At 39.5% G+C, this 26,273-nt stretch overlaps 1 long non-coding RNA gene across 2 annotated transcripts in view; it reads right to left on the bottom strand.

The window, feature by feature from the left end:
• The window catches only part of LOC126941026 (uncharacterized), an 85,179-nt gene that overhangs the window by 23,005 nt on the left and 35,901 nt on the right, over nucleotides 1–26,273 (bottom strand). For both annotated transcript variants that reach the window (XR_007721053.1, XR_007721052.1), the window contains exons 2-3: nucleotides 6,009–6,149; nucleotides 3,209–3,243 (exon numbers count right to left, since the gene is read on the bottom strand). This is a non-coding gene — a long non-coding RNA (uncharacterized LOC126941026). The remainder of the gene's footprint in view (nucleotides 1–3,208; nucleotides 3,244–6,008; nucleotides 6,150–26,273) is intronic.

Here is a 26,273-nt window from a genome sequence, read left to right as displayed (position 1 = left end):
TCTATAAACTGTATTTAGATAAATAGGGTTATTATTAAAATTTAAGGAAATAAACTATCTAGAATGTTTAGCACAGGGTTGGCACATAGCAAGTATCAATAAATGTTAGCTGTAATTACCGCAAAGAGTCAAAATTAGCTTCACTCTAACTGGTACTTACTCATGTTATTTGGCTTTCTGGGAAAACACAGGATAATTCTCAGATGCCAATGAAGCCCTTTAGAGCCATTCCATTTTTATTACTGTTCTTCATATGACATTATTTCTAGCTCCCACACATTCCTATTTGGTGAGGGATAGACTGGAGGGATCACTATCCCATTGGGTTCAATTAGCTGTGGTCAACTCAAATCTTGTTCACATAAATAAATGTCAAGCCAGCTCAGTTCATAATATATATTTACAACTGATTTAGGGATTCAAATGCAAATATTTAAAAGCATGTTTGTTGAATATCACCTTGCTGTCCTGAACAGAGTAGATCACTAGGACCCTCAAATGATCCATGTGACTGACTATAAAAAACTTTTGTACATGTTAAATGCTCTCAAAGCCATAGAGGGCTGCTTTTGTCTAACAAAAGCCTCTTCAACTATTATTAGATTCTGTATAATCCACTCCCATGGAGTCTATATATGGTCACTCCAATTCACACAGAAAAGAATTCCAAATCCTATTACTGGGTATATACCCAAAGGATTATAAATCATTCTACTATAAAGACACATGCACACGTATGTTTATTGCAGCACTATTTACAGTAGCAAAGACTTGGAACCAACCCAAATGTCCATCAATGACAGACTGGATAAGGAAAATGTGGCACGTATACACCGTGGAATACTATGCAACCATAAAAAAGGATGAGTTTATGTCCTTTGCAGGGACATGGATGAAGCTGGAAACCACCATTCTCAGCAAAATATCACAAGGACAGAAAACCAAACACTGCATGTTCTCACTCATAAGTAGGAGTTGAACAATGGGAACACATGGAAACAGGGAGGGAAACATCACACACCGGGTCCTGTTGGGGAGTGGGGGGCTAGGGGAGAGATAGTGTTAGGAGAAATACCTAATGTAAATGACGAGTTGATGGGTGCAGCAAACCACCATGGCATGCATATATCTACGTAACAAACCTGCACATTGTGCACATGTACCCTAGAACTTAAAGTATAATAATAAATATATATACATGAAAAAAACCCTAAGATTTATCCAGGAAAAAAAATGTAAAAATACAAATTATTGATATCAGGAATGAAAAAGGAGCAGCATTATAGATCCTACAGACATGAAAAATATATAGATGACAATGTTCAAAACCTTCAGGACACGAAATTTGAGAATTTGGAAGAGAGAAAAATTTCTCCAAAAATACAATTCATTAAAACTGTCAGAAGAAAGAGAAAATCTGAATAATGTGATATTCGTCAAAAAAAGTGAATCCATTATTTTAACTTTCTCACACTCACATAAAACCTAGGCCCAAACAGTTTTACCAGTGAATTTTTCCAAACATTTAAGGAGAAAAACATCAATTTAGCAAAACTTCTTCCGAAGAATAGAAAAATAATGAACCCTTCTTAATTATTTTTGGAAGTCAACAAAATGTTAATTCAAAATTTGAAAAGAAGAAAAATAGCAGATCTAAATATTTTGAGAAGAAATGTAGATCATTGTAAACTAAGAGAAAAAGACTTCTTAAAGAAGAGAGAAAAAGCACTAACGCATAAAAGAAAGTATGTATCAGAGTATATAAAAATTGAGACTTTCTATTCATGAACAAAATACCATTAAGAGTGAAAACCAACCCAGACTGAGATATTCATATAATTCATGACACAAGACTCATATTCAGAGTTAAAGAGCTACAAGTTAATAAATAAAAGTCAGACAATCCAGTAGACAAAATTGGCAGAAGACTTGAACAGCCACTTCACAAATGAGGCTATCCACCTGGCCTGTGAGCACGCGACGAGGTTCTCAATATCATTAGTCACAGAGTAATGCAAATTAAAATCACAATTAGAAAACGCTCATGAGAAACTTAAAAAAGAGAATGAGCTAGAACACTCACAAAATACTAAGAAGAGAAAATACATTGGGATTGTTGAAGATGTAGAAGCAACCAGAACTCTGCGGGTGGGAGTTAGTACACCTATGTCATATATATTACCTATGACCCGAAATTCTACTGCTAGATACATATCCAACTGTATACAGTGCACACGATGTTCACCAAAAGACATGCAATAGAATACGTGCAAAACATCTTTAGTAAGAGGTAGATATCCACCAGCAATAAAATTAATAAATAGGTAGTCATATATCCTTCCATTGCAATAGAAAATGGCAATAGGAATGAACAATCTACAAATACACTCAACAATATGAATGAGTCACACAAAGTGTTGAGCAAAAGAAGCCAGATGCCAAAGAGTATATGCAGTAACTCTATCTATATAAAGTACAAAAATGTTAAAATAATCCATACTGTTAAAATCAAGATGATAGCTACCCTTGGGGAAGTGATGAACAATGACTGGAATGGAATGCATGGTGCTGGTGATGTTCTCTCTGGATGCTGGTTATACAGCTGTGTTCAGTTTGTAAAATTTTCTCAAGCTGTACACTTAGGATATGTGCATTTTTCTATATGTTATATCCAAGTAAAAGGTTAAAAAGTATCACTTGTGTATTTATAAAATATGATAAAGTCTATAAGTATTAGTATTAAAAATATTCACAAAACAAAGGGCATCATATAAACTTGTGATCATGGTTGCCATTAGAAAAAAAAGAACTGAGAAAACTAAGACAAGTTTGGAGGGGATTAATATATTTTTTAGCATAGACTTTTCCATATTACTTAAAATTTTAGCATGTATTTGTAACACTCACTTTAAAGAAATTTTAAGCATATCAAAAATAAAATTGAATCAAGAATTGCTAAAGTAAATGCCACAAGGCCAATAAGCACATGAGAAGATCAAAATCATTAGTCTTCAGAGAAATGCATTAAATTAAAACCAGAATGAGATACGCTACGCACTCACTAAAATAACTAAAATTCTGGAAATAACAAGTGTGGGCAAAGATGAAGCACAACTGAAACCTTCAAACATTGCTGATGGGAGCGTAACATGGTTCATATACTGAAAAACAGTTTGGTAGTTTCTTATAAAGATAAACACACACTTACCACATGGCCTTGTGACTTCATTCCTTGGCATTTACCTTAAAGAAAAGCAAATATATGTCCACACAAAGATTTACTCATAGTAGCTTCATTTGTGATAACTCAAAACTGGAAACAACTCAAATGCCCACCAGTAAGTACATGGATAAACAAATTGTGGTATATCCATACAATGGAATACTACTCAGCAATAAAAAGGAACAGACTTCTGGTATATACTACAGCATGGGTGAATCTCAGAAACATTATGCTGAGCAAAGGAAGCCAATTCGAAATAAAATATACTTTCTGACTCTATAACAGACAAAACTAAGCTATAATGACAGATATAAGATCCCAGGTTATCTGAGACTGGGTGTACAATGAGTTCACTGTAAAGGTGTAAGAGGGAACTTTCTGGAGTAAACAAAATCTGTATCTTGATTATGGTGATAGTTACATGAGTGCATACAATTGTCAAATTCATTGTACTGTACACTTAAGACAAATATATTTCATTGCATGTAAATTATCCTCAATAAAACTGGCTTTTAAAAGGAAACACTATCAAAATGGTGCCCAATATATAATATTTGAAGAACTTACAAAAATTGATTTAAAAAAAAAAAACAGGACTGAAACAAAAAAGAGAGACAAAGAACATGAACAGAAACAAGTCACAAAATGGACCACAGAAATTAACAAACATAAAAACCCATGCAACCTTATTGGTAACCTCAGAAATATAAAATCAAATGACAAAATATCTTTACCTATCAAAATAGTGAAAATAATTTTAATGATAACACCCCCTCCACCTCCCAGGTTTAAGTGATTCTCCCACCTCAGCCTCCCAAGTAGCTGGGATTACAGGCAGGCGCCACCACACCTGGCTAATTTTGTATTATTTTAGTAGAGATGGATTTCTGCATGTTGATCAGGCTGATCTCAGACTCCTGACCTCAGGTGATCTGTGGTACCAACATAATTGGCATGATTACTGAGAACATTCTAGTAACATATATCTTTAAAATACCATATATTTTGTTTGTTTTTGTTTTTTAACTTTTATTTTAGGTTTGGGGGTATATGTGCAGGTTTGTTATATAGGTAAATTGCATGTCATAGGGGATTGGTGTACAGATTATTTCATCACCCAGGTAATAAGCATGGTACCCAATAGGTAGTTTTTCTAGCCTCACCCTCCTCCCACTCTTTACTCTCAAGCAGGCCCCAGTGTCTGTTCCCTTCTTTGTGTCCATGTGCACTCAACGTTTAGCTCCCACTTGTAAGTGAGGACATACAGTAAAACACCATGTTTTTTGAACCAGCAATTTCTCCTTTAAGAAGCTATCTTAAAGAAAAAAATAAAAGATGCAGACAAATCTACAAAGAAAGCCGTAGAAAATATTTTAGAATTGCAAACAATTTCTGTGTCCAACAATTATCAATTATAGAGTGATCAAATAATGACACATCCATGACTATTTTAAAAAGGTTTTAATGGGATGGAGAGATACTGATTATAAATGTTATGTGAAAATAGCAGGATTCAGCTTGGTACACACAGTATGATTCTAAATATCTATTTCTCCTCAAGGAACTCCTCATCCAAATCAATTGGATAATCATCCAGCCCAAATCCATACATTTTTGTTAAAACTCAAGGCACAAGTGATTATTGAACTTTGTTGCATTTTACCCTGAAAACAATTTTGGATTAAGTCAAATAGTTATGGGCAATCATTTCTTGCAATTGAGAGGGTGGTAGGTGTGGCGAGCTGGTTGTCTTGCTACCCTCCTTCATAACTGTGTCACAGCTTCCTCTGGAATAGCAGGATGTGTATACTCAGTATTCTCAAAACAGTCAAAGTGGATAAAAAATGTAATCCACCATCCTCCAATTTAATTCTTTTCAAACACAAATGCACTCATCTCAAATTAGTGGTCCTCTCTTCAGAGGACATGAGCCCTTACCGGAAAACTATCACAACTTAGAATAGCAAGCACTCAGATTCATGAAAAGCAAGCCCATTCACTCCTTCTCTATAGAAACAATGGGAACAATTAAGGAAAAAATGTGTCAACCATCATGGGTATAACATTCTGAGAGCCCTAAATCACAGGAATTTATAATGGATTTTTCGTACACCTGAATTTACCCATCACCCAGTTGCTTATCTTGGCAAGGCACATTTGTATTAGGTAGGACATGCTATGTTACTATTCCAGATAAAGAAATTAATTTAAGCACTGATAAGCCAAAAAGTATCCTTTTAAAGCAATGGGCTTGTTCTGACTATTGGAGTATCTTAACCACAAGGTGAAATTAGTGGAGAAAGGGAGACATTTACCCAACATTATGTACTTTTGTTGAAATAGAGAATAAGATTCAAATTAAAGGCCTAATTGATGTGGAAAAAGAGGTTTCCAAACAAAGGGACAGAATGTAGATTTTTAAATAAGGCTGCTGCCGTAACAAGTTGTTGGCATAGAGTTTTGATGTTGTGTCCTCAGTCTTGTGAATGATGCTAGAACATAACATTCTGAAGCACAGAGCACACAGCCATCAGTGCGTGCACTCCTGGCCTGGTGGATCCGTCTTTGCCACAGCAATTAACTTGCTGTTCATGAGATAGCCTCCCCCATCAGACTGAGAGCATTTTGAGGCCAGAGGTTCTCTTCATCATTGGATTCCAGTGCCTAATGCAAAGTAGGCATTCATATACCTGTATTGCTAAATCATGATTACATGAGTGACAGGAAATCTATGAGTGACAGATAATTCTAGCTGTAAATTGAAAAGGGCTTTGTGTAATCTTACCCAAATGAAGATCTGTTTTCAGTAGCTGGCTCTGTTTGTCCAAAGCGTCCTATCTGCCATTCTCCAGTCAGGTCAACAGGGCTGATTATGCACACAGTGAGTCAGTTAGTTGTGCCAAATTCAGCCGTCAAAGATTGCAACCTAATTGATCAGATCAACATAGGTGTACATTTTAGAATCATTAAAATTGCTCTATATTAGTAAAGGAAGTTAGATACTTGTTGTGAAAATTCACCATTGAATATGGATTTTGAAGGTGTTTCTCCTTTAGTTCATGAGTTGTTTATGTCCAGGCAGACTCTTTTTTAACATTCAGAAGGTCCAGGACAAGACTACACATGGAGGTCCATATATCATGTGCAGAATACATACATGTCACAAATCAACCTGGCAAACTTAAATAAAATGCCTTCTATCCTCACACCTTAGCAAATATAACTACATGTCTTCGAAGGTCAGATCAAAATACTGAAGAATTCTCCAAGTCTCTGGAGTTTCTCAACAGGAGGTGGTGGTATAGTGAGAGTCAAGCCCTGACCCCCAAATAACCCATCAGTGTGCTTCCCAACATTCTCTTCCTACTCCTATCTCTATGTTCAAGGGCCCATGAACACAGGCCTGCGGCCTTCCCAGAAAAAACATCCAAGCTCAGTCAACGCCTATCCACCCCGAGGGAAATAGCTGCTCCTTATTCATCCTTCGGACCTAGAAGCCCACAGATCAGTGACATCTGAGTGCAGGAGGACAGACTGGGAACAGCAGTTCAGGCTCTAGAAGCAGCTCAGGGCTGGGCTGGGAATTCCATGACCCCTCCTATCTGGGACATGGTTCTAGAAGTAGAAACCACAATTCCTTAGCCCTGTGAAAACCTTATCCCCTAGATAGGGATAAGGGCCAGAGGTGAACAAGAAAAGGACCCAGAACAAGGGCCTCTCTTGCCAAGAACTAACTCCTGGCCTATGTATAAAGAACCTCTCTATGACTGTGGTTTGGAGTTCATGTTCATACCACTGTGTAATCCAGTATCCTGTGAAGGCTGTTGATGGTTATTAGGACAAGATTTTTTTAAACTACCGTAGATCAATGATCAAGGAAATGTGTGATAAAAAGAAAAAATCATTGCATGTTTTTTAAAGCCATCTTCAATATCTGGAATTGTCCTAATGTTACATGGACCTTTTAAATATTCCATGTCCTGAAAAATGCAACAATGCAACAACTTTAAAGTTAAAAATGTAACTCTTACATTTAAAAGCTTACTCATTCCCATTGCCTCATTTTACAGGATTTTCAAGGAAGAGCCAGCAATCTTCTGCAGCAATAACAATCCTGTGGCTAACCTATCCTTTTTTAAGAGTAATTTACATAATAAAAAGTGAAACATTTCCTATTTAAGATTATCAAATCCATGTTAAAAGAAAAATAACAAGTATAACAAGAGTAAAATAGGAAAATAGATTCCAAGTCAGTTCATCCAAGAGTTGGGCAATTACAAGATGAGTATTATCATCTGTGGAACATCAGTTCAAAGACACCCCCTACTAGCGTGATGATTGCTTTTCAAACCAAGTGCCAATTTGAAATGCGTAACAGGACAGTGCCTTTACCTACATGGTAATTTTCCATGTTTCATTCTCACAATCCAAGCTGTTTTTAGTTCAATAAGTGGACAAAATAGAATGAACTCTTTTTAAACTCTACATTAAAAGAGGAAATTACACACAAGTAAGTGCACACGTCAGAAATGTAAAGCTCAGTGAATTTTCACAAACTATCCCAGATCAAGAAACAGAACATTATCAGCACTCATCAAGTCCCATCCTGAGCTCTCTCTTCTAATAACTAGTCCTGACAAGGGTAGTCACTATCCTGCCCTTTAACACCTAGATTTATTTTGTCTAGTCTTGCATCTTATGCAAGCGACGGTCTTCCATATTGTAGGTTTTTACTGTAAAGTGTGTGCATTCTCATTGCTGTGTAGTATTGCAGTGTATGAATACAACACAGTTGATTATCAAATCTACTGTTAATTGGCATTTGGGCAGTTTCTGCTTTCTGGCTGCAAGGAATAGTGCTGCTACAAACATCCTAGTATGCCTTTCAGTGAACATATGGACACACTTCTGTCGGGTATATAGCTAAGTGTGGAAATGCAGAGTCATAGGAATGCACATCTTCAAATCTTCAACTTGAGTAGGTAACACACCAATTTACAAAAAAGATTACCAAGTTATACTCCCACTGCAGTTCCCTCTCCTAATGCTTACCTCATAAAAATGATCAACACACATGTGCGTCTCCTGATGTGGTTGATAAAAGGATGAAGGGAATGATGGAGAGACACTATCAGATACAGGCAAAGATAAAATTTAGTCTATTCATGTAAAAGGGGAGAGGTATCAGCGCACAGATGGCTATACAGAATAGGAGAAATGGTGCAGTCCTAGGTGGGGGAGGGTGAGGCAGGCAGGTTTCCACGACCATGAGTCCCCAGCGAAGTACCAGTGGCCAATGATACAACTTGAGATTGTTCCAAGTTCATCCACATACCCCATCATCAGAGATTCTTGACACATTTCTGGGTCACAGCTATTCTGGAAGCTCTGGCTAATGCCTGTCTGCTCACTTTGGGCTAGTAGCTGGAAAGAATCTGAATCCTAACACATTCCTAACACATAATTGGTAAAGCAATTATTATTACTATGAGAATGGGGAAAATCAAGTCAATTTCTCAGTAAGAGGCTGCCTGGGATATTTTCTTGGACTTCTCCAACAAGCTACAAACTCCTTAAGTATAGCATATGTGTTACTCATCTTTTATCCCACGCATTAATGCACTAAATGGAACACAGTTAGGTGCTCAACAGATGCTTTTTAAACTGAACTGGGTAAAGCAATTATTATTACTTCCACTTTACAGATGAGCAGAGCTCCAGGCACTGAGTAAGCCCTCCCAAATATGGTAGCTACAACTAGATTTTACACCAAAGCAATGGTATTTCTACTCTGCTAGAGTATTTGACAACATGTCAGAAATCCACTTATCTGAATGACCCCAAGGAACAGAGTTAGGAAAAGAGATTTTACTTCAATATAAAGAAAACATTTCTAATATTTGAAGATGTCAAAATATCACTTGCTTCAGGAGTTACTACTTATAAAAGTGCCACTTCTAAAGTATCTCCTATGCTTACTCCACATAAGGCATTTATTGGATACAGTACAGTCACTGAGGGCACCAGGAAAAGCAGAAACAGTCATAGTCCATGTGTTCATCCAAGTGACATCAAATCTATAATCACAAAAATAAATGTAAAATTGTGACTGTGATAGAGGTATATGGTCTAGGATATGCCAGAGGGGTGAGATGAAAGTGGGGGCTTAATCTCAACTACCAGTCTCCCTAAGGAAGTGATATTTAAGCCGACACTTAATGACTGGTTAAGAGTTAACTAGGGGAAGATAAAGGAAAGACTGTTCTAAGCAAAGGCCCTTAACCCAGGGGAAGAGAGAGATGTTTGAGGAATGAAAAGAAGGCCAATGTGGCTAGAACAGAAGTCTAAGAGGAGAAATTTGGAACACCAGACCAAGCAGCTCACAAAGCATCCTGCAGACCTTACTAAGAATATTGGTCTGTCCTGCCAAAAATAAGTGTGAGTTTACTCAGAGTTAACGTCCTGACTTTCTCTAGCAATTTTTGTTAAGGAGCAATCCAAAACAAAGATAAAAATGAGGTTGGTGACGTGAACTGAGGAATTTTGGGATACTGGTGAGGACATCCTTGTTAAGGCTAAACATAGCATCAGGGCTGATAAGGAAACAAATTAAATCTAAAAGATCAGGTAATGAGGGGCAGACAAAACATCAACCGTCACAATAGGCAGAAATAATTCCATCAATAAGAATATGCAGGCCAGTCACAGTGGCTCACACTTGTAATTCCAGCACTTTCGGAGGCTAAGGCAGAGGATTGCTTGAGGTCAGGAGTTCAAGACCACCCCAGCCAACAGAGTAAGATTGTCTCTATTAAAGAAAAAAAAAAATCAAAGAATAAGCAGAGGTAGTTAAAATAGTAGGGAAATGATTACAATAAAAGAAAATTTCAGACTTCAAGGCCCAAGCTTCAGAATAGTTTTTGTTTTGAAAAGCTTACAGTGGATATGAAAGTAACAAGAGATAAGAACATCAAGAAAATATGAAGTCATGGTTTTAGAAGGGTTGGCTATGTAGAAAACAGGGCCACTGAAGAGGACTGAGGCATGAAAGAGGACAACTTTCAGACAGATGCTGAAGTCACTGATTAACGTGGTGAGAATATCTTCAAGATCAGGAGGTTTGAGTGGTAAGAATGGGGAAGGAAAAGAATATTTGAGAATTACTAAAAAGTATTTAAGATACTGATCAGACCTACTCAAACCAAATGTTAGCCCATTAATTCACAATGGCTAATAAATAACTTCTAGAAGAATATTTTTTTAAACATTAAGACTCTGATTATAGCCTGGGGAGCTTTATTTTCTTTATTCAATTTTTTAAGGTCATAGAAATCCAAGATCAACAAGTTCTTTATTTGTTTTTGGTTAGGGGAAGGATGTAAAATTCTAACTTTAGAAAAACACAGGGATTGAATTCTGCAATCCTCCAGTGATGTCGTCACTCAGGATGCTTTAGGAAGAACCCTTTCCCTGATGCGCTGTGCAGGCTGCAACAACTTTTACATCAGGAGGATCTTGATTTTGTTCTCAAATGCCCTGCAATTTTATTAAGAGTGAGGAAAGAGATGGAAGCTAAAAACCTACCTAAAATCAGACCATTGTAAGATCATTTGACAGTTTGAAAAGTCAAAATTCACAATTTTTTAAAAAATTAGAAGTGGTAAGGAAGGAGATTTTTAGAAAATAATCATCCACTTACATGCTTTCTTGACCAGAGAAAAAGGGCAGGTATAGGTAAGCCTAAAACATAAGCCTTTAATGGAAGATACAAGGCCTCTACCTTGTACATGGGCTGCCAAATAGATGATGATATGCCGCATGACTTGAAAATTGTAAACTGACACATTCTAAAGCACGTCCGGGGAGCTGCTCGAAATTCAGGAAGTGTCTGCTTCCAACCGGGCACATTTGTTCCTTGGCTCCAACTCCAAGTATTCCATATTTCCTCTGAGACCACGGCTTATAAATCAGATGAGATTGGTCATCTTGCAACAAAATGGATTTTTTAAATGTGATTTTGAAGAGATTGGAAAGTGTAATACAACAGGTTTTTCAGTCTTCAGTGCTGAGAAATGATTGTTTTATTGATGGCTCTATTGAGAATGTGATATTACTCTAGAAAGACATAGGCCTGTAATGTTTCCAGGAGCCATATCATTAGCTGTTTTATTCCAGGGCCTAAATGGTCAGATAGCAATTAGGTGCTTTACTCTAAAAGATAAAATAATGATGACTTAAGGGCTCCAGTCATTGCTTTTATTTCTGAGTTAATCGGGGTATTTTTGACAAATACACAAAGGAAAGCTTTAGTGAGGAGTTCCAGTGAAATCCGGATACTCCAGCCTAGGTACTTGGTTAATTTACAATATACGTGGGTGGTTCACACTTCAAACCTCACTATTACTAAAGAGAAAAATCCAAGCAAAAGTTATTACATCCCAAAATGGTGCTATGTTCACATTCGTAGAGACATTATATACTGCCAGACTTCACAATGATGTATGCAATATAAGGAACAGTGTTAAGGTCAAAACCTTGATAAATTAATTCATTGCTGCCTTTCCAGATGTCCAAGCTCTAGAGGGCCTTATACTTTATTTTAACCCTCCACAGCAGTCCAGGGAATATCCATCCCCACCATGGCTCCTCACCCCCCGGCTTGCATTTAATGACAAAAATTCATGCAAACTGGCTGCTCTTACAGACTCATGAGGAGAGGGCTAAATCTGGAACCAGGTGGATGATGGCCGGTTAATTGGATCTTTCTTCGCCAAACACCAGGGGACAGCTGGTTTGCATTGTTGTTCTAATGAGCAATGCTGAAATCGAAGCTGAGCACATTAGTTGGAGCTCTTCTGGTGCTATGTACAGTCTTGGAAATCACACTTATCACTGCCAGAGGCTTTTATGATGAAAAGAATAAAGTTTCCATACTTTAAGGGAAAAAAAAAAAAAAGCCTAACAGATATTGGAGGAAGGCAGCAGTATTTCTTTGTTCCCCCATTCCAGTCCTCACATTCCTAAAAAGTCATTTCTTCTGTTCCATAGTCCCTTATATGGACACATATGTCTGATGGGATTGCATGTGTTGCGAGTCACATGTACACACACCTCGCTGGGTAATCCCCGATGAGAGGGGACAGTATGAGCTCCCAGTAGAAGAGGCAATATGAGTTTAAGCTTGTAGTCTGGGTAGCCAGAGCCAAAGGCCAAAATTCATTTGAAAAGATAAGAATTAAGCACAACTATGAAGTAGCTTTTAAATCATACTCCTTAAGAGACAGGGCATGCAGTATTATAACACCTTTCTTAAATATTTCAGAATGAGAAAAGGGGTGATTACTTGGAATATTCCCACTGTAAGTATAAGATCTAGGAAGTGTTAGTAAATTGATTAATCAGAGCACTAGAATCACAGGACCCTCTACTCTTCCAATAATCAGGTCTCTAAGGCCACTCGCTGGTTACAAGGATAAAGCCCTGTGTCGTGAAGCTGTCAAACGTTCAGCCTTCAGCCAAGACTGCTGAAGCCACTGTAATTGGGTCTGTTTTCATTTTAATTTTTCAGAAAGACATGTCTTTGTTTTCAGTATGAAATACTGAAATGGTTCCAAATGGTGTCAAGCTATAAAAGGTTTAATAAAGTGCCTAAGCTTTGAATGCTTTTCTTTTTCCCTTCAGGACAGGCAGGAGGCATACAAAGAATGATGAAGGTTAAGGAACTATAAAAACTGATCAAACTGAAAAGTTTTCTGGCAATAAATTTTATCATTTCTCTGGCTCTCATTTTGTTTTCACAAATTTCCTTTTGATTTCCTCTTTATTCTGTAATTTAAGATCTTAACATTTTCGCTGAGAGCATATATAAGTCTCCCTCTTCACTACCTAGAGGAATGAGGTGTTACTCAGCATTAAAATGCGTCATGCTGAAACCATTCCCTTATAAGAGACTCATCTAAATGATAATGAGCATGAAAAATTGATTATATCCTAGGTTGAACTGGTCTTTGTATTTTTCATCTGGCAAATCTAATAGTGCTAGAATAGGTCTCAAAACATAAACAAGCCAGCAGTTCAATTAATAGAATAGTGAGAGCACATCTACAGGATGTTACCTATTTTAGGAAAAAAAACAAAAAAACAAAAAACTCCCAAATAATAGTGATTCATATAGTAATTTCAACAGAAAAAGGCCACTATGAATTTTTAACTTGCTATTTAAACTTGTGCATGGACTATTTTCTTCAGACCCTCTAGTCGAAAGCAGAAGATGGATTATAAAAAGTTTTCAGGCATAGCAAAATATGAATTGCAATTACCCAATCTTCTAATAAACAGATAACCTGATAAAAAAAAATATTAGATGAGAACAGTAGTGCCTATATGAGACTCTGTGTGGAGTCTTTCTGGATCTTGTCTTCTTTTAATTTTCTATCTTTACTTTTTTGCCCTTTAAAAAATGTACCCCCTTCAAGATTTCTACTTTCCCCTCTCTATGATACTTTCCGAACTGTGGTTTTAGTCTTAATCTCTCTCCAGATTTACAAATCTACATGCCCATAGGAAGTCTCCACCTATTTTGTATACTACAAAGACAGGCTCCAATTTAGCATCCACAAACCATCTCCTGCTGATCTCCTTATTTCTGTTAATGACACCCCTTCTTTTTATATTAGTCTGTGGTTTTCTCTATCATAACATGTTCTATTTGTGATTTTCTGCCTAACCTCCAAGCATACCTCTGAACTATCTTCAGGGTAAAGAATGTTTTATCTACACCCCTAGAAATTACTTTCCTATATCCCTAAGGATTATTACTTAATAATATAGAATGATGGATGAATATATAGATTAATTATCTCATGGCACTTATTTCTTACTACAACTATAGGGCTAGCACTTTCAAATTCAAAAATGAATATGAAAATTCATATTGGTATTGGTATGAACAAATGAATAGCAATTGGTAAAATTTGAATCTGGACTAATAATTGAAAATTGTATTATCTTAATGTCAATTAACCTCACTAAATTTTATTACAGTTATGTGTTAGAATGATATGTGGTTACACTGTCACAATATCCTTGTTCTTAGGAACTGTGTCCTAAAGTATTTAGGAGTAAAAATATTAAGAAAGCTAGAAGTCACATGGTAGTTGTCATTATTGTTGATATTGGAAATAGTGACTTTATTTTTAAAATTAAACTGCTAAATGTGCTAAATTCAGATCTCGTAAGATCCAGTCTTGTGCTAAACCAGGACAATTCTGGAACCTCATTAAACCTCTTACTCCTAAAGGAGTTCTGTCGTGCCTAATCTCATATCATTCTAATATAATAAATACTTGGCATCCCCAGAACAGAAATAATCAGAAATTCAGCGGGCGTTTGAGTGGTTAAATGCAATAATAAAACAAAAGTCTGCTTACACAGTCTACACCACGTCATACATTTTTATTAAGCAAATGCCTGTTTTACCTACCAGGACTTTGGTCACATCTATTAAGAAATGTTAAAACCTGTAAGTTGATAAATTCAACTTCAAAAAATCATGACCTGGACCTGCAAATTCCATTAAAGATTTTTTAAAAATCTACAGACAAGAACAACTTTGCTCCTTCAAATGGGTTTCAGATATTCTCCTCTCAAATCTCTACCATGTATCACCTGAGAACTTGGAAAGAAATGTATATCCTGAGCTTTCATCTCTTCTAGGAGAGAGATGCAAAAGCAAAGACAGAGAAAAGAAGACAGAAACAGAGAAGCAGATACAGAAATAGGTAGAGACAGAAGCAGAAAGAAAAGGAGACAAGAAGAGAGAAAGATAGACACACAGAGACAGAGATAATAACAGAGAAAGGCACAGGCAGAGAGAGACAGGAACAAAGACAGAGACATATGCCGCACCACCATGGCCTCAAAAGCTTCCAGCACTAAAAGGAACCTCAATGACCACTCTCCCAGAAGTGTTTCAGACTACATCACAGAAATTCCTAGGATTCTTGGCAGCCCTGAAGTACCATTTTCAGAACAGAAGTTTAACTTGACCACTCCTTCCACCAGAGCTGTCCTCTGCTTATATATCGGGGCTTATATATATTATCCGCTTATATATTAGGGCTCTGAATACTATTTTATTCAATGAAATAGGTTCAATCCCATCATGATGCATGTGACAATACTGAGACCAGAAAGGTTCAGTGACTTGTGGAGGATCACACAACATCAGAGTGAAGACTGAAACCCAGCTAACAGAGCCTCAACCTTTCAGTGCCCTTTCCACGTCTGCAGTGAGTCCATTGCAAACCTCACTGTACACGTGATGAACTTAATTCAAATACAGATTCTTGTGCCTCAGTCCAGGCAATTCTAATTCAGTGGGTCTGAGATGGAGCCTGAAAATCTTTTACCTAGTGTCCTGGATGATTCTGATTCAGCCAGTCACAGGCCAACATTTAGGAACCACTGCAGCCTCTATTCATGCATGCATTAAATCTTGCAACAAATGCAATCTATATTTAATCAATGCTGAGCACAGGGCTCAGCATCCTGCTACCAGGTTCCTGCTATCAGCTGGTTCAGGAGTTTAGAAGGCTTAAAAGTTAATTTAGCACCAACGAGAGAAGTAATTTATAGCCTGAGTGTATGTGTATTTGCTCCCTAGGGACGGCTCTCAGAGGCTGGGGAACCAACACATCCGCCTTGGCCCTAAGGCCTCTTCCAGATGGCTCCTAAATGAGCCGGAGGAGTCAGCAGCAGCTTTTCAGAATCCTCCTTACCCCTCCAAATGGTCTAAGCAAAATGAGAACTTTTAAGGAATCTTAGAAATAAGAAACAACCTTCCTGGGTGCAGGAGACAAAAAGGGGCACCAGCTACCTCCATCTGCTTCTCACTGTTCCATGGCAGAAGCTCTCGGGGAGACATGTAGCTGGTCATACATGCAAGGTGGACATGCCCTGCTAGAGATGCCAAACCAGCAGCATGGTCCCTGGTGGGAAGGAAACTGTAGGCAGATGCCCCCGCAGCTGCTCCACCTCACAGCAGGAGCCTTCACCTGATGGTATATCTTCCACTGAGTAAACATTACTATTGATCACAAATATCAGGGTCCACTCCCATTCCTAGGATGAGACTACTCCTCCCAGCTTCTTTGCCGTTAGGCAGAGTCAGGTGACTAATCCTGGTCAATGAACTCTAAGTCGAGGTACCATTGTAACTTCTAGGCAAAGTGGTAAAAAACTCAGGCACAAGCCTTCAGCTCTTCCTTCCCCGGGCGCTGTGGACTGGAACCCACATACCAAGATAACAAAGATGTTAAAAAGAAGATGGGATTCCTAGATCACTGCTTGGAAGGGAGTTGCTCTGTAGAGCATCAGGACCTGAAAAATACCACATAGAATCAAGAAATAATTATTCAGTGCAACAAGTCATTGAGGTCGCAATGTTAATTTAGCCTCTCCTGACTCAGCTCCTCCTCTCCCACACCTACCACTTCCTATTCCTATTAGGACAGGGATTGCTGCCTACCCAGGCATCTCACCACATCTGTTATAACGGAAATAAGGGCTTCACTCTCACTAATCAGCTTCCTGCAAAACCCTCTGAAAGAGTTAGGGTCTGAAGTATTATTGGATCATCTGCTTTGTGGTATTATCTGCTGAGACATATTTTTAAAAATTATGAATGAATACCTGTTTCAGAATGTAGAAAACACAGAGGTCCCTGTAAAGACCCAATATTAACATTCTGGTTTAGGGTCAGATACAAGACTGATTTTTTTTTTTTTTTTTTAAACAAGACCTTGCTCTGCCACCCAGGCTGGAGTGCAGTGGCATGAACATGGCTCACTGTAGCCTCAACCTTCCAGGCTCAAGCAATCCTCCCACCGCAGCCTTCTGAGTAGCTGAGACTACAGGTGCATGCCACCATGCGCAGCTAATTTTTTTGTAGCGATGGAGTTTCAACTGTGTTGCCCATAATAGTCTCAAACTCCTGGACTGAAGCTTGTTTAAAAAACAAATACATGGTTCAAGGATCAGAGTAGAGCTCAGGGCTGCTCCACATCAACCCAGTTCCCCAGGTCAGTTTAAAATCCTTAATTTCACAGCAGATGTATGCAAAGAGAGGATGGAGACATTATTAAGTAACTCTCCTCTCCCTTCACAATGGTGATTAACAGAATTCCCCTGCACAAAGGGGAACTACCAAACAGACCCATGCCTGCTTTAGGAGTGGCCTTTCAGGACTCAGAAAATAGAGGTTAGATACGCTGATCTCCTTGCAAATTACACCAACAAGTTGACATTCTGTGCAGCCTGGGGTGTGTGCTGCAACTAGCCCAGCCAGGCAGAACCGGTGTGGAAGGTGGTTAACACCTCTGCAGTCACTGTGTGGTTGTTTATGCAAAAGAAATGCAATTCATGCAAGAAAAATAGTCTCCAGATGAACTGAAGCAGGACTTCAAGCCCCTTGGTATTACCCTGACCTGGCAGAAGCTGCTGCAGCAGCAGAGCCCACATAGAGGTCGTCCAGGAGGTGAAAAGGACCTCAGTTAAGGTGGGTTTCCATGCAGCCATAATCAGAATGGTCTGGTATTATGTACAATGGATTAAGCTGCAAAGGATGAGAGACACTGTAACTGAATACTCGAACACACGGTTTATTGACATGTAAATTCTTAACAAATACCGGTATTTTATCCCCATTCACGCTGCCCACCATTCCTATTTTTTACCCTGTTTGGAAACATTTTTTACCCTTCTACGGCCAACCAATCTTACAGGAATAGGCATAGAATTGATCGTACAAGTCCTTGGGCATCCAGGAATAGGTTCCTCCTACATCAAGGTTGGAGCGTTGAGGCCGAAGCATCCAGGCAAAAAGACGGCATGCCTGGCTCCAGGTCCGTTTCCGAGTGGCAGCATCTTGTCCTCGCGAGTCTGTTTCTCAGTGAAGCAGGTAGAGCTGACTGAGGGCTTCCCTTTTGGTAGTCACTTTATGGGCATCCTCCTGTGTCTCCTTAGCTTGAAAGTTGGCGCACCCTAGCACGTGATGTTGTCACGCCTCAGAACACCCCAACACAGTTGGTCTAATCAAATTTAGGCATTCCAGACATTTTGGCAGACATCCGAGCTTACGAACTCAATACAACATATTCACATTCGTCCCATAAATTGCACTCCTAATAACTGGAATCACATCGGGTTTTTAGCCACTCTCACCCACAGACAATGTTGACAACAGCCATGACTCTGAAAATGTTGCAGACTATTAATGGGGAACACACCAGAGATTGGTTTTTCCCACCTAGTAACATGATCTGCATTAGTAGAATCAGTTCCCAAATACCTATCAAAATCAGCTACACAGGAAAGAAGGCAGGAACTCAAAAACCACTGTGAGAGCCCAGTCATCACCCATGTGACTCCATGTCTCAAATCGAACTAGCTAGAGAAGATGATTTGGTGGGAAGGTCCATTATCATAAGACATTCGGCCTTCCAGAATCCAGGCTTCGGCCAAGCCAGGGCCAGCACAATTCCTGTCCCCAGGAGCATCCCTCTTACTTCTCCCCTTCAAAGTATAATAACTTGAAGCTGAATACAATGACTGAAATTTCATATACTCCTATACAAAGATTCAGGGAGAAACTCCAGGGTCTTCTAAAATTTGAGATCCAGCATCCTATGACTGAAGCTCAATGGCACTTTGAACTCCTTTCCATGTCTTTAAGAAATATGTTCTGCACATAACTCTACTCAGAGTTAAATAGGCATAATAAATCTGCTCTGATTTCTGCCGAGTCATGATGAAATTCAAATCTGAATCATGTGCTGAGGGATCACATATAACTGGAGTCTTCTGATTCCAAAGCCCCTTTGCCAGACTAACTCTGAAAACATCGTTTTAGTTGAATAATTATTTAAATGTGTGCTCATAGGAAATATTATCAAATTATAGTAAATGAACAAATGCAATTAAATAAAACTATGACTCCTCATAAGCACATAACGATCTGAGATGTTTGGCCCCAGGAAATGCAGTTAGAATGGACATTAATCTCTGTCCGCTGACTCAGGTGTGCACCATAGTCCAGGTTTTAATAAACAAACTTAATTTCTGGCTCAGTCCCCATCCTGCAGCTTAGTGAGGATGCCCGTGTCTCCAGGGTCATGTCAAGGTCATCTGTCTTCATAAATTATTGCTGAGATACCCACTGTCCCAGATTTACATGTTCTCTCAGATCCAGAAAATTCTTGTGACTTCTATGCTCTGCCAGAGGTAGGAAGATAAATGGAAGGCTAGAAACCCCATGCCTGAGGTCAAGCCCTCTACTATGCACCATGCAGCCATCTCTTTGAGATCCATCTGGCTGCCTTACCAGTTACCACCATGAAGATGGGCCTGGTTTTAGACCCACACGGCCCAGATGGGAGAATTGTGCCTTCCATCAGGCAGAAACTCATTGCTTCTTCCAAGTTAGTCTGATTCTTCCTCCAGACTTTCTCCTTTCCCTCCTATTACCTCTGCAGACGACCTCATCCTCTTATAAACTTAGGTTTTTAACAACAGACATGATGATTTATCATAGGCTATTTTTGTGTTCAATAATCTAACTCAAAGAACAAAATAACCCTTGGTTTAGAAGCATAAAAACAAATCCAAATACACAGATCAGTCCCTAAATCTGTTGTAGTATATTTCCATAAATACTAGACTATTTTTAGAATCTGCCCACAGAGCACCAAGGAAGAAGAGTAAACCATCAGAAGTAAATTAGAAAAAAATAAAATGAACCTTGAATAACTGCACTGCATAGCCTATTTGATTCATTTCTCTTTACCAATTAGAGTCACTCAATTAAATCAGATGAATTTTCGCTTAATCCAGTGGATTCAAAACTCATTAAAACAATTGAACAACTTCCGTTAAGGTTTTTTTTTTTCTATTTATACACACCCCATCAGATTGGCTCACAACACCATGAGAAACTGTTGGCAGCCCCAAGTGAACTATATTGAAGTTACTCTCTTACTTCAGGCTCATTCAGCCTAGATTTTTTTGGCTTAAAGATAGTATTTCAAGTCTTCATAAATATGCATGTAAAAGAACTTTTAAAACTTAGATTTTTTTTTTTTTTTTGGCCTTCCAGGAATTTTTGAAGTTACAGGTGTCTGGGCTAAGAAGAAATACAAAGTAGTCAATAAACACATCAAATTTACTAGGACTCAGAAGAATTATAAGATCAAATAATATTGAGATGTACCACTCATTGGCTATGAAGCTGCCAATTTTTAAGTGCTACAAAAGTATTGGTGAGACTGAAGGGAACAAGGATAGGATCTTCTTAAGCTGTTGGTGGAGGAGCAACCCTCTTGGAGGACAAGCTAGCTATAGTTGATGAGAAGCACTGGCTGTTCTAACAGATGAACCCCTAATATCAGGAGCTTAACACAGTAAGTTATTTCTCAGTTACCTAGGGTCCAAGGGGGACAATCCTGATTGGTGGTAGGCGTCCCTCATCCTCTCATTGACAGAGAGGATGGTAGAGCCTGATTGACAGCCTCCACCACCTTGAGTGTGGCTTCCAGTGCTACCCCGTAATTTGGCACTCAACTGAGAGACCAGAGAAGAGGAAGACCATTGAAAAGGCACACCTACATTTCAACAACCTTGTCCAGGAAGTGACACACTTACTGCTCTGAGTCCAGTGGGTGAGAATCAGGCACACAGGCCCACTGAGGGGAGCTGGGAGCACCTGCTTCCTAGCAACAAATCTCCATTACAGATGAGAGGCATGACATTCTCTGCCAAAGTAGCAAAATAAATATGCAAACATACATACATATATGTCTTTAAAAATAGTTACATCCTTTAACCAAACAATTCCACTTTAAGAAATGTATCTGAAGTAAATAGATATATGGGCAAAGATACATACATATAAATACATATACTTATATATGCATAAAGGTGATATATGTTTTAATAGCACAAAGTAGAAAGAGCCTTTAAAAATTAAGCAGATTGATCAAATAAATTCAGGCATATTTATTTAATGGAATACTGTTGACAAAACAAGAATGATGCTATAAATGTTTGTTTATTGATTGTTATGAAATTTATAAACTAGAATACATAAGATGATCCCATTTTCGAATAAAAAATCTTAATGAAGATATATATTGGTAATACACCATATAGAGACCAGATTCTATAGCTTTTAGCTTTTAAAATACAATCCTATCTATTAACTTAGAAACATTCCAGTTCTGAAGGGCTAACTCTGGCTAAAATATTCTCAAGAATCTGACTGACAAACTGGAATGCTGATTTGTCATTTTGCAGTGAAAATATACCCCCTAACTTCAGAACACGCCTGTTTCTTTTCTCTGAAAACATCTTCACCCAGTTATCAAGAAACTAGGAAATCAAGCTTCTTTATCAAAGGTTACTTCATGAGCTCAGACCTCAAAAGAAAGGGAATTTGATGCTCTCGAGACATTTTTTTCTGGACTGGAGAATCAATGCCATTTCAAGCAGTCAACTGATATTGAATGCGCTGCCACTTTATAATATGAGCTGTGCTAGATCCTGAGGACACAAGAGTGAACAGCACGAAATCTGCCACTTCAGAACTCAACAAGGAGCAAGGGAGGCACAGGTGTAAACAGCAATTGTGACCCGAGAGCAGAGCTTAGTGAGGGACACCCACAAGGTGCCATGAGACACACCCAGCTCTTTTTTAGGGATGAAGAAGGACTCACAGAGAAGACAGTATTTGAGTTAAATACGAAAGAATGAGAAAGACTTCCAAATACAAGCAAAATGAGGAGGGACCTTCCAGGCAAAAGGAAAAGCATATGCACCAGAGAAGTCAAAGATTGTGAACTCTGGAGAAATCCAAATAACATTCCCAAACTTAAACAATACAATACAAGCAAAACACCAAGACTGGTGCTTAGAACAGGGTAGGCACTCAAATGTCAATCTCTTTTATCTTCCCCTTCTCAAACTGAAAGGATATAAAGCAGAATCAGGGGAAGAATTGAGTTTTGTAAAGCATCTACATTTGGGGGCTCTTTTCAAGAAAAAGAATACAAAATTAGGTTCAAAGTCTGGGAAGCAGCCCATGCAAGTGAGGGGCTCCAAAGCTAAGCCTCACTAACTACTCTGCATACACCCCGAGCAGAATACAGAAGGAGAATATTGATGGTGGAGATGGAGGGGGAGCGGATGTAGTGGGAACACTGTGATGCACTGCCCAGATCCCCCTTCAGGAATCATGAAATTACTTCCCCCATCCTGGGTTGCTGCAAAGAGAATACCCTCAGCTAGTAGCCCCTACAGGGATTTGCTTTAGCTGAAAAAAGTAATTCACCTAAGGCACACAACCACCTTCCTGCAGCATCCTATGAGGCTGACACAGAAATCCAGAAAACTGAGATATCATCATGAACCCCCCATAGAAGCCAGTGATAAATGGAACCCTGACCCAGGTCCAGTTCATTGTGAGCACAGTTTGTTCACTGACCCACCTGGTGTCATTTTCCTGGTCGTCAGATGCATTACTGCAACGGACGCCCTTGCTAGTCAGCAGAACCCCCCTACATTTGCTCCTTGGCCTGTGGAGTGAGACTTAGGGCAGTGTAGAAGGCCAAGAGGTTACCTCTGAAACTGCAAGCTCCCACTACCACCAAGACAGAAAATAAAAAATAAGACTCCTCAGGATAATGGCAGAGATTCGTGCCATACTGAAAGAACTGAAAGATGAAGGGTGATGAGGATTACCACTTCATCATCAGCAGCATTTAACTGACCATTCTGGTTCCTGCAAAAACTACAAGTATCCCACAAAAATTACATGGATTACCATAAATTCATCCAAGTAATAGCCTCAATTGCAGCTACTGTGCCACAAGTGAAATCTTTGCTAGAGCGGCTTCAGGCACATAAGGATGTGGCCATTAATCTGGCATTTTTTCCATTCCTACTAGAAAAAAGATCAGAAACAGTCTGCATTCACCTGAAATAAAAAACAGTAAAAACTTAGAGCCATGCTCCAGAATTATGTTAATTCTGCCACCCTCCCCTCTGCCATAGCATAAGCTAACAAACCTGACTGACTGGACTTCTGAGATAGCATGGCACTGACCCACTCTATTGATAACACTGTTCAAACCAGAGCAGATAACAAGATACAGCAGGTACACCAGAGGCCATGGTAAAACACATGAACTCTCAAGTATGGGAAATATGCCCTCCAATGACTCAGGACCCCAACATATCAGTAAAAATTTTACATGTTTAGTGGACTGGGGCAGACGAGGAAGGACGTCATCTCCAAAGTAAGGGACAAATACGATAACTTGCATCTCCCCCATAAAGAAGAAGCGCATCAGGCCTGATCAGTTTCTCTGGGTTCTGAGGGCAGCATATTCCACACCTGGGAATATTGCTTCAACACATCTACGAAGTCTCCAACTTTTAGTGAAAGTCCAGAGCAGGAAGAGCTGTCAGCTTTTCACCGGGATTGGAGCAGGAAAGGGATATACAGAAGGTCTAGGCTGGAGGTCAAGCAATCTGTCTTTTGGGTCATATATTCCAGCAGACCCTATGGTAATAGATACCTCAGTGGTCAGCAAAGATGCCATGTGCATCTTATGGCCAGTATCAGTGGAAGAATCATAACACAGATCCATAGGGCTCTGGGGCATGCCACCTGTCACAAAATTAATTATGCACCTTTTGGAAAATGATTGTTAGCATGTTACTGAGCACTGGTGGAGATGGAGTGCCTGATCATGGGATACCAAGTGATCAGGCAGTCAGAACTGCCCCCTTGTGACCTGGATATGTCTGAATCATCAAGACATGGGTTGGACAGGTCCAGCAGTAATTCACTGTAACATGAAAATGGTACTTGCAGGATTAAACACAGTTGCACCAGAGAGCACGACCAAGCTGTACAAGCAAGTAGACCAGACCACAAGTCATCCACCACTGTTGCACCAGAGTCTGTCCCTCAGCACACACCTGTGCTCACATGTACAATTTCTTTTGACCAGCTAATAGGAGAAGAAAAAGCCTAGCTTGGTTCATAAATGGGTGAGTTCAATATATGGCTGAAAGACAAAAATGGACGATGGCTGCACTACAACTTGCTCGGGAATTGCCTTGAAATACAGTGGCAAGGGAAGATCCTTCCACAAGCAGAGCTTTGGGTGGTGGACATGGTCAGCTACTTTGTAAGAAGAGACGTGTCCCAAGGATAGACTATGCGTGGACTCATGGACGATAGTAAATGGCTTGTCTGATTAGTCTGGAGCCTGGAAGAAGGAAGAGGGGAAGATCGGGAGGTCTAGGTAGAGACATGTGGATGGATATACAGGATGGGACAAAGTATGAAGGTCTTTACATCACATGTCTATGCCCATCAGAGGTCATTCATCACAGAAGAGGCACTAAATAACCAAACAGACAGAATGACTCAGTCAGCCTCTGTCAATAGCCACCCATGGCAGACATTATGGACACATGAAAAGAATGGCCATAGTGGCAGGGATGGAGGCTATGCATGAGCTCAACAGAGTGAATTTTCACTTACCAAGAGTAATCTAGCTGCTGCAACTGCTGAATGTCTAACCTGCCAACAGCAGAAGCCAATGCTGAGTCCCCAGTCTGGCACCATCCATTAAGGGGCCAACCACCCAAAGTTGATAAGCTGACTACATGGGACCCCTCCCTCCATAGAAGGAGCAGTTACTCATCCTCACAGGAATAGATATCTATTCTGGGTCAGGGGCTTGCCTTTCCCACCACAGGGCTCCATCTAGCACTACTGTCCAAAGGCCTATTGAGTATTTGATCCACTGGCAAAGTATCCCACATAATATTGCATCCAACTAAGGTATGCATATTACAGGAAAAGAGCTGTAGGAGAGGGCAACAACTACAAAATCTACTTTTCATATAAAATGCTGTAACACCTAGAAGCTGACAGGCTGATGAAATGGTGGAACCGTCTGTGGAAAGAACAGTGGAATTGCCAACTCACAAATATTACCTTGCAAGGATAGGGGGCTATCCTCCAGGGTGCAGTGTGTGTTTTAAATAAGTAATGTTTACAGATATATAGTCTACCTACTATGTCCCCAGCAGGCAGAATATATAGGTCTGAGAACCAAGGAGTAAAAGCAGGAGTTCCAAGTACCATTGTTCCAAGGGTCTCACTTGGGGCTTTTTGTGCTTCCTGCCCCCACAACTTGGGGCTCTGTGGTTTTAAAGATCCTGGCACCCAAAGAGGAAATGCTTTCTCCAGGGGACACAACAAAAGTCTCATTGAATGATAAGCTACAGCTTCAACCTGGGCACTTTAGGCTTCTCACACCAAGGGACCAACAGGCACAAAAAAGCACCATCATCTCAGTAGGAGCAATTGGCCCTGATGATTAGGAGGATGTAGGGCTGCTATTATATCATAAGGAGGGAGGAATATGTTTGACACTTGGATGATCCACTTGAGTGCTGCTTGGTTCCTCCTTGGCCCTATTTTGATGGTAAATGGAAAAGTGCAGGAACCTCAGCCAGAGGAAGACATGATGACCAAGGGCTTAGATCCTTCAGGAAGGAAGATCTGGGTCACACCAACAAGTCAGCCTTTGAGACCAGCCGAGGTGTTAACTAAGGGTGGTGTAAATCTAGAACGAAGAGTAGAGGAGAGTGAGTGTGAGTGTCAGTTGTGCCCCAAGACCAGCTACAAATGCAGGGACTATAGTTTTTCCAATTACCTTTTTCTTCTACATTTGCAAGAGAGAGAGAGGCCCCCTGGAATCTTAGAGTGTCTGCTTCTAGAACTTATACAAAGAAGTGGATCAAAATAGCCTGATGTAGTTTGAATGTTTGTCCCCTCCAAATCTCACGTTGAAATTCATCTTCAGTGTTGGAGGTGGGGTCTTGTGGGAGGTGTTTGGATCATGGGAGCAGATCCCTCATGAATGGCATGGTGCCATTCCCATGGTAATGAGTGAGTTCTTTCTCTATTCGTTCA

Source organism: Macaca thibetana, chromosome 18 (genome assembly GCF_024542745.1).
Source record: "Macaca thibetana thibetana isolate TM-01 chromosome 18, ASM2454274v1, whole genome shotgun sequence".
In the NCBI taxonomy this organism is placed as follows: Eukaryota; Metazoa; Chordata; class Mammalia; order Primates; family Cercopithecidae; genus Macaca; species Macaca thibetana.
Note: the sequence above shows the minus strand (reverse complement) of the source record. Positions and strands in the feature narration are given on the sequence as shown.